This window comes from Triticum dicoccoides, chromosome 6A (assembly GCF_002162155.2).
Source record: "Triticum dicoccoides isolate Atlit2015 ecotype Zavitan chromosome 6A, WEW_v2.0, whole genome shotgun sequence".
Taxonomy (NCBI): domain Eukaryota; kingdom Viridiplantae; phylum Streptophyta; class Magnoliopsida; order Poales; family Poaceae; genus Triticum; species Triticum dicoccoides.
The window spans coordinates 445,706,169-445,716,244 of record NC_041390.1 but is presented as its reverse complement, the minus strand read 5'-3'; the positions used below and the strand labels follow the sequence as shown (position 1 = coordinate 445,716,244).

Below are 10,076 nucleotides of genomic sequence, written 5' to 3'. Positions count from 1 at the left end.
GATGACCCTCGGGAGCGCGACTCCTAAGGGAAATGTAGGTGGTGGTGAGGCAAATGGTAAAACCAAGGTTGGGCCTTGTTGGAGGAGTTTTATTCAAAGCGAACTGTCAAGGGGTTCCCATTATAACCCAACCGTGTAAGGAACGCAAAATCCGGGAACATAATACCGACATGACAGAAACTAGGGCGGCAAGAGTGGAATAAAACACCAGGCATAAGGCCGAGCCTTCCACCCTTTACCAAGTATATAGATGCATTAATTAAATAAGAGATATTGTGATATCCCAACAAGTCCATGTTCCAACAAGGAACAAACTTCATCTTCACCTGCAACTAACAATGCTATAAGAGGGGCTGAGCAAAGCGGTAACATAGTCAAACAACGGTTTGCTAGGACAAGGTGGGTTAGAGGCTTGACATGGCAATATGGGAGGCATGATAAGCAAGTGGTAGGTACTGTAGCATAGGCATAGAAAAAGAGCGAGCAACTAGCAAGCAAAGATAGAAGTGATTTCGAGGGTATGGTCATCTTGCCTGAGATCCCGCAAGGAGGAAGAACGAGTCCATGAAGAAGATAAACAGACGTAGTCGAACGAATCCTCACAAATGCGACGTTATCGGAACTAACCCGAAGAAGCAACACCGGAAAGAAGCAAACAACATAGTAAACAACCATCACATAGACATGGCATGATGCACAATCAAGAATGATGCATGTCCGGTTTAATGAAGCATGGCATGGCAAAGTGCACAAACAACCCTACAAATTAAGTGGAGCTCAACATGCAACTCCGTTGCATATTGACGAAACACCACGTGACTTATTTAGTTCGATCTTGTTTATGTACCCAACAATATTAAATGTTGTTAAACATGGCAAGAGGGTGAAGCAAAGTAAAACTACCTATCTAGGCAAGTTTAAATGAGGCTGGAAACAACGAACAACAATTCCGGTAAATCCCCATATGCATATTTTAGGTTTGGTACTGTTCTGCCCTAAACCATATTTTATAGTTGTTAAACATGCAAAGTAAAGCCACCATGTCAAACTATGCATTTTTCTACCCCATTTACATATAAAGTTTATTTAAAACCAAGCTACGGTTATTTAGTTATGAAATAAATCATTTTAGCATGTCATTTAAGCAAATTTAAACAAACAGCTTTTTAAACATTTTAAACATGATTGAAAGTGGCCAATTATTAATCTACACATAATTTTAAGGAAGTTTCATATATAAAACATTTCAATCCGATGCACGGTTGTGGAATTATTAAATGCATGATCAACAAGGGCTTTTCTGTAAAACAACAATCCTATGGAAATTAGATAAATTCGCAGCAACGTAAAAAAACACTACGGGCCGAATCTTCCTGGCCCACAGGAAAAGGGGAGGTGCTGGGTGCGTTCTCACCCATGGGCTTGGCCCGCTGGTGAAGAGGAAGGCCAACGAGGGCGGCGCGGATTTGGCCCGACTGGGCCTGGCTGGATCTGGGCTGGGGCGACGCTGCGGAGCTGGGCCGTCCCTTGGGCTGGAGCTGGGCCTCGAGGCACGGTCAACGAAGGCGAAGGAAGGGCGCGTTCGCTCGTGGTTGTGGCCGGTTCGGTCAAACAGGGCCATGGCTGCCTTGTTCGTCTGCTCGAAACAGGGGAAGCAGGGCGCGATGGCGGAGCTTGGCGAAGGCGCAGCGTCGCGCGATTGAAGCGGCGGCGGCTTGATGCGAGGGATCTCCGGCGGCCGGACTTGAGGAGCTCGGGCAAGAGAAGCAGCACAGGGGAGGCAGCAGCGTTGTTGCCGGGGAGCGGCGAAGGTGAACTTGGCGCCGTGAGGCGACCTCTGGCGATGCAGCAACGCAGGCAGAGGCGCGGGAAACGTCAAGGATGCGCGGATTCGGGGCCGAGGCCGGAGGAACGATCCCGGTGACGACGGAGCTTCCGCGGGCGACCATGACATCTCCCACTCGTTCCCTGCGCAGAGACGGAGAGGGTGAGGCGAGCGGGATGAGAGATCTCTTGAGAGAGAGAGCATTGCAGGGGAGCAGGAAGCAACATAGGGGAGGATGGACAAGAGTGGGACGAGGCCGGTGCCTTACGGGCTGTCCGGGGACGAGGAGGCACGTCCTTCGGCGGCTGCGGAGAGAGTGCAGGCAGAGGAACTTGGGAGCGACGACCAGGGTCTCGGGCGGAGGATGGTGGTAGGTTGTTGTGATTAGGCGGCGCTGAAAACCAGGGAAGTGGTCGGGGGGATTAAATCGGGAGGAGATCCCGAGGGGAAGCGAGAGAGTGGCGGCGGTGGCTGCGGGAAAGGATGGATGGGACGGCTAGGTTTTAGGGTTAGGTAGGCTGAATATATAGTGGTGAATCTTGGTTAGGTGCAACTGGTCCCTTCGATCTTAAACGGACGGTCGCGAAAAAAAATAGTTAGGGAGTCCAAATAAGAAAATGGTGACGTTTTGTAGACGTTTGGGGATTATCCGGACCGAACGGTGACGACTCCCCGGGTCGGGTTCGGGACAACTTTCGGACGCGCGCGAGGGGGGACGCGGGCTGATGAGAGAGGTTAGGTTGGGCCTGGCTGTAGGTAGTGGACTGTGTAGACGGTCGCGAGCTGAGAGAGAGAGAGAGAGAGAGAGAGAGAGAGAGAGAGAGAGAGAGAGAGACCCGGCAACTGTTACCGGAGACCGAAAACGTCCGACGTTTTGACCGACTATAATGTCGCTATAGTTATCCGTTGGGGCGTCAAACGGACTCTGAATGCGATGAAACTTGGCAGGCGGCCTACCTACAACATAACAACACCGCATGCCAACTTTCAACCCATTCCAAGAACATTTTCCGGCCACTTATAAAATACTATTTCGGACATGCCGCGGGCGCGTGCAAGTGTGTCTGGGCTCAGAACGGACAACAGAGAGAACCGGAAGACCCGGACGGATGCAAGTTTTGAAAACATGATGATGCAATGCACATGATGGCATGATAAGATGCAACACGCAAGCAAATGACATGGCAATGATGGCGAATAATTGGAAGACACCTGGCGCAACGGTCTCGGGGCGTCACAACACTCCACCACTACGAGAGGATCTCGACCCGAGATCCTAGGGATGGCACCGGAGGGAAAAGGAAGAGGAAGAGGTGAGGTAAAACTAAGTTGCTTCTTGGACAAACGGGTGAAACCACGAACCTTGAGAGGTTGAACAAATGGAAAGAAAGAATACAACTGAGATGAACAAAGTTGAAACCCTCCGTTAGAAAAGAGGAACAAGGAGCATTACAAGAACCTTGTAGGATGAAAGGCACGAAACAAGAGCTTAACGAACCAAAGAGAATACGCAACCACCGGTATATTGTGATAGCCAGGGAACAAGAATGATAGAATTTGGACAGCACTCCGGTAGACAAGAGAAGGTAAACTTGATAAGATGAAAAGAACTTGAAAGAGATCACAACACTCCGGTTAAAAGGATAAGCACGAGAAAAACACGATCCTTAATTCAAGATGATGAGTGAAGAGCAACATCACAATGCCTCTGGAAGAAAGAATAGAAGATGGATCATTGGAATAAGAATGGAGAAGAAAATGCCAACTTCTGCCACAAATGATCTTGGAAAGTGCCCTTCCAAGAAGGTTAGAATGGAGTTGTTGGAAAACCACAACGAAAAGAATAAGTTTGTAGTGGGCTTATGGAAAAACATCTCAAAATCACGAGGTGAAATTCTGCCACTACCAGAAACGATAGATTGGATTGATATCAACAAGGAGATGAGAAGCTTATATCACTGGAAGGATAAATGAAGAAATTGGGTCATATATAAGCACCATAAATAGCAACAATCCTTAGGGAAGACTTTAGGTGAAATATAACCCAAGATAACTCCAATGACGAGATTAATGGATTTAAAATATCTCATTCTTAACAACATGTGAATCATGAAATATGAACTCAAATTATCAAGAATGACATAATACCACCTCCAATGATACGGAAGAAAGAATTGCACTCCGGAATGCAAGATGAAGAATACTTGAGCTCCTCTGAAAAGAATGTTGATGAACACTTCGAGAAGGAATTAAATGTTTGATGAACCATCATGTAGAACCTCCATGAAGAACTTCGTTAAACAAAAGAATGATCAAACGGAAGGAAAGAGAAGGTGAAAACACAAGGTGAATCCTTGTACCAATTTAGACGAATCTCCATGGTGAAATAATTGAAAAAGGTTGGGACTCCGGGAAAAAGAGAAGATGAAACAATTGAAATCAGGATTTGATGAGCCTCCGGAATAGGGAATTAAACACTTGGGTGAAACATGAATAAGAATTACGTTATGCTTATCCTTCACCAATTTAAATTGATGACAAGCAATGGATTTTTGCATACTACTTATTCTTGTTGAAAAAAGATTAATAGAGGTACAGCATAAATTTGAGAAAGTCTTCAAGAAACCAGCGGTAGGATTGGAAAGAACGAGTGACTTGATACGGTAACGAAAGAAGAGATCTCTTGAACGAACCACCGTAAGAAATTGAAAAAGAATGAAGTAAAGGGATGAATCACCGGGTAAGAATTGTGAAACGAACGAAGATACTCGAGACAATCTAGATACATGAGAACGAAGGGATCACGAACTGATTAGAGATCACTTGAACGATGCACCGGTAAGATTGGAGAATGATAACTGACAGCTGAGAATGACTAAACCTGAATTGATGGACTCCGGATAACAAACTGAGAAGACTCTTGAATTGCTTTGGATGGGTGAAAAGAATTGTCACAATTGAAAACAATTATGAGAGGATATCATGAAGCTAGAACCATGAATCTTTGATAGAACGAAACAAGATTCAAGAGAAAACTCTTATTCGGTCTTCAAAAGCAGAGAATGACGATGGGAAACACCACCATGAATTGTTGAGGCACTCCGGAATTAAAATTGGAAAGGTTGAGCCAACAATGAAAAGAATTTGAAAAGTCTTGGAGAAATACATATGACTAATGATAACCCATTCTTACGTCAAACTTGGAAAAGAATTTGATAATATCTCCGGGAAAATTAGAAGAGTCAGGTAAGATCCTGGAAAAAGACCTGTGGGTTAGGGCCCACTGAAAAGATACACCGTTGAACGATTACTTGAAAAGAGAGATTGCACCGGTTGAATTAAATGACTTGAATGAGATAACATCCTCGAAAGAGCTTGAACGAATGCAGGGTGGAAACACGAATCTACGAGATATCCTCAGCACTCCGGAACAATTGAATAGCGAGAAGTGGATAGTTGAGAGGTGCACCGGCAAAAGAAGACATTTGAAAAGAGGAGAGGATAAGCTTGACAAAGCTTTAATTGAAACCACCGGAGAAGAAAAGAATGAAGAATAATGAATTTGAAGCTCTGCTAGAATCTTTCCGATAATCATCGGATAAGGATATTGACGGAAAATAATGGAGAGACTTCACATCAATAAGATGGATATTTGATTAAGAAATCTGAGTCCTTGGAGAAAACAAGGGTGGGAGGGCGGGAAAACAAAGGCAACTTGGAGACGGATGAAACAAACACCGTTGAGAAGAACTGATACTTGATCTTGCGGTTGTTGAAATGATCGGATCCACTTGAAGAGAAACACGTTGGTTGAAAAGGATTGACAAAACAATCTCGATGATCAAGAAGGACTAGTATTCACATAGAAATATGAGAACACTGCTTGGGAAAGGTATGGAATCAACATTTGACTTCGAAGCAACTCGAATACCACAATCAAAACAAAAAAAGGATTGGCTTGCAGAATAAGCCGGAACAAACATATGATAGAGATTTCGTCCGAAGTTTTCGTGGTGGGGCCTACACGGGCTCGATCGTACAGCACCATCATGTACAAGGCAGTGCACATGACATATGAAGCGTCCCTGAGTCAGCATAGCCAAGGACTCTTTAAGACACAACGAGACCACTGTAAAACCAACCGTGGATAGGTGGACCACTACACGTCGAACCCCAATTTCATATCGTACCTCTCTCGGAAAGATATCCTAGGAGCTACTTGAATTCCCACTTGTAAACTCCCGAAACTTTCTGGTTATGCCATCAGGTGTTGGGGATACAGGGGAAGCATAATATCTCACCCAAAACTACACAAATCCTACATCCAGCTGTATCCATCCTTCAACACATAACCAAGAAACCTTCGGAAATCGTTTACCTCAACCTTCGAAAAGCATCCGTTATACGAGTTATGGAAATACTCCCGAACTCCCGCCTTAGTACTGGGTGGCGTCGAGGTTATCTCACCAACAACTGCATAAAAAAGATTTTCGATGTTGGCGAAACTCAGGTATTCCAGAATGCAACGATAAAATTGTGGCGACAACACCTCGGAGCTCAACTCCCCGGGACACTGCCACAACCCCTAAATGTCAGGAGGCACCAAGAACAATGTTCTCGTCACAAAACCATCGAAACGATTCCAAGATACCCGCGTGATCCTAAAAAAAATTTAGTGAAATTTGAGAAGAGAAGAGTCAAAACTCTACGTCAGGATGCCTCACCAGAGCGACGAAGGGACTGAGGAGTAAAAAGAATCCTACTCTCTAATATATATATAATCCTAAAAGACTCAAAACATTTATCTAGACTCAACAACGCCAGCGATTCGATCAAGCAGGGGGCTCCTAAGTCGGGGAGGGCTCTGATACCAACTTGTAATGCCCACGATGCGGCTATATCTCCCACGTGTCAGAGCAAGACTTAGAGGCATAACCGCATTGTAAGCAATGTCGCAAGAGAGGTAATCTTCACACAACCCATGTAATACATAAGGGAAAGAGATACATAGTTGGCTTACAATCGCCACTTCACACAATACATGAATAAAGCATTACATTGATACATCTCCGCCGTATCTATAATTTTTGATTGTTCCATGCCAATTCAACTTTCATATACTTTTTGGCAACTTTTTATACTATTTTTGGGACTAACATATTGAACCAGTGCCAAGTGCCAGTTTCTGTTTGTTGCATGATTTTTGTTTCGCAGAAAACCCATACCAAACGGAGTCCAAACAGAATAAAAACTGACGGGGATTTATTTTAGAATATTTATGAATTTTGGGAAGTGGAATCATCGGTATACGGTGCCCGAGGGGGCAGGAGGTAGAGTGGCGCGCCCCAGGGTGTCAGGCACGCCCTGACCCTTGTGGCCACCCCGTAAGGCAGTTGGAGCCCTTCTTTCGCCGCAAGAAAGCTAATTTCCGGATAGAGATCGTGTTAAAATTTCAGACCAATCGGAGTTACGGATCTCCGGGAATATAAGAAACGGTGAAAGGGAAGAATCTAAGAACGCGGAAATAGAGAGAGACAGAGAGACAGATCCAATCTCGGAGGGGCTCTCGCCCCTCCCGTGACATGGACGTCAAGGACCAGAGGGGAAACCCTTCTCCCATCTAGGGAGGAGGTCAAGGAAGAAGAAGAAGGAGGGGGCTCTCTCCCCCTCGCTTCCGGTGGCACCGGAGTGCCACCGGGGGCCATCATCATCACCGCAATCTACACCAACACCTCCACCATCTTCAGCAACATCTCCATCACTTTCCACCCTCTATCTACAGCGGTCCACTCTCCCGCAACCCGCTGTACCCTCTACTTGAACATGGTGCTTTATGCTTCATATTATTATCCAATGATGTGTTGCCATCCTATGTTGTCTGAGTAGATTTTTGTTGTCCTATCGGTGGTTGATGAATTGCTATGATTGATTTAATTTGCTTGTGGTTATGTTGCTGTCCTTTGGTTCCCATCATATGATTGCGCGTGTGGATCACACCCTAGGGTTAGTTGTATGTTGATAGGACTATGTATTGGAGGGCAAGAGTGACAGAAGCTTCAACCTAGCATAGAAATTGATGCATACGGGATTGAAGGGGGACCAATTAATCTTAATGCTATGGTTGGGTTTTACCTTAATGAACGTTAGTAGTTGCGGATGCTTGCTAATAGTTCCAATCATAAGTGCATAGAATTCCAAGTCAGGGATGACATGCTAGCAGTGGCCTCTCCCACATAATTCTTGCTATCGGTCTAGTAAAGTAGTCAATTGCTTAGGGGCAATTTCGCAACTCCTACCACCACTTTTCCACACTCGCTATATTTACTTTATTGTTTCTTTATCTAAAAAGCCCCTACTTTTTATTTACGTACTCTTTATTATCTTGCAAACCTATCCAACAACACCTACAAAGTACTTCTAGTTTCACACTTGTCCTAGGTAAAGCGAACGTCAAGCATGCGTAGAGTTGTATCGGTGGTCGATAGAACTTGAGGGAATATTTATTCTACCTTTAGCTCCTCTTTGGGTTCGACACTCTTACTTATCGAAAACTGTTGCGATCCCTTATACTTGTGGGTTATCAAGACCTTTTTCTGGCGCCGTTGCCGGGGAGCAATAGCGTGGGGTGAATATTCTCGTGTGTGCTTGTTTGCTTTATCACTAAGTAATTTTTATTTGTTGTTCTTAGTTGTTTCCTATCTTTAGTTATGGGTAGGAAACACAAAATACCAAAAAAATTAGTTGTACCTACTGAACCAATGGTTGAAGAACCAATCAAAATCTATCACACTACTGAAGCTTATTACTTGGATCATCTTCGATCCCTATGTGTTCGTGCTGAAACCCCAACTAGCTTAGTTGAGGGAAAATCTTTATATGAGCATGCTTGTTATGTGCGACACCGCATATCTGAAAAAGGGAAACTATTATGGGGTCAAATTCAACGTTTGCAATGCTATGCTTGTAATTTATGTGAAATATATGAGTTTACTTGTTGTTCTGAAAACCCTAAGAAACACCTTCCCTACCAATGTGAGTTTATTGATAATGGAATCTTATCTTCATATGCTAAGGGTGTTTATAATTACTATGATGTTCAACAAATTGAAGAATTTGTTGCTTTTAAGGGTGCTTTTGAAATTGCTTCTTTGATTGAAAAGTATGATGCTACTCTTTACAAATCTGAAAATTTTGCCATATTTAAATATTGCTATGATAATTATGCTTCTAATGCCTATGTTGAACTATATATTGAGGACTACTCCGCTGTCCAAGAAGAAACTAATATTTTGCAGGAGTCTATGGAAGAAGAAATTGATGAAACTATGAGCTTATTAGATGAAAAAGATGATGAGGAGAGACAAGAACAAAAGGAGGAAGAGCGGATTAGCTACCCGTGCCCACCTTCTAATGAGAGTAACTCTTCAACTCATACATTGTTTAATTTCCCTTCGTTCTTACCGGAGGATGATTGCTATGATGACTGTTATGATCCCGTTGATTCTTTTGAAATATCCCTTTTTGATGAGGCTTTCTATGCTTGTGGACAAGATGCCAATATGAATTATGCTTATGGAGATGAACTTGCTATAGTTACCTATGTTAAACATGAAATTGTTTCTATTGCACCCACGCATGATAGTCCTATTATCTTTTTGAATTCTCCCAATTACACTATATCGGAGAAGTTTGCTTTTATTAAGGATTTTATTGATGGGTTGCCTTTTACCGTTGCACATGATGATTTTGATAGACATAATATGCATGTGCTTGCTGCTCCTACTTGCAATTATTATGAGAGAGGAACTATATCTCCACCTCTCTATATTTCCAACACGATAAAATTGCAAGAAACTGTTTATACTATGCATTGTCCTTTACTTTGTGTGCATGAATTGTTCTTTTATGACATGCCGATGCATAGGAAGAGAGTTAGACTTCGTCATTGCTTGATATATGTTACTTTGTGCTCACTACTAAATTCTAAATCATTGTTAATTAAAATTGGCTTTGATATACCTTGGGATCCGGGTGGATTCATTACTTGAGCACTATATGCCTAGTTTAATGGCTTTAAAGAAAGCGCTGCCAGGGAGACAACCCGGAAGTTTTAGAGAGTCATTTATTTCTGTTGAGTGCTTTCATATAGTTTAAAAACAACAAAAATAAAGAGGGGAACCCAAAACTTTTTCAAAAAGGAAAGTGAAAGTGAGAAAGACAAGCATTGTTGAAGTGGGAGAGCTCCTTGAAC

At 43.3% G+C, this 10,076-nt stretch overlaps 1 long non-coding RNA gene across 1 annotated transcript; it reads right to left on the bottom strand.

The window, feature by feature from the left end:
• Window positions 1–578: 578 nt before the first annotated feature.
• Window positions 579–2,308, bottom strand: LOC119319296. The gene is made up of 3 exons (XR_005154425.1): window positions 2,094–2,308; window positions 1,415–1,968; window positions 579–622 (listed from the first exon to the last, which is right to left on the bottom strand). It is a non-coding gene; the product is annotated as an uncharacterized LOC119319296 (long non-coding RNA).
• Between the last annotated feature and the right edge of the window lie 7,768 nt (window positions 2,309–10,076).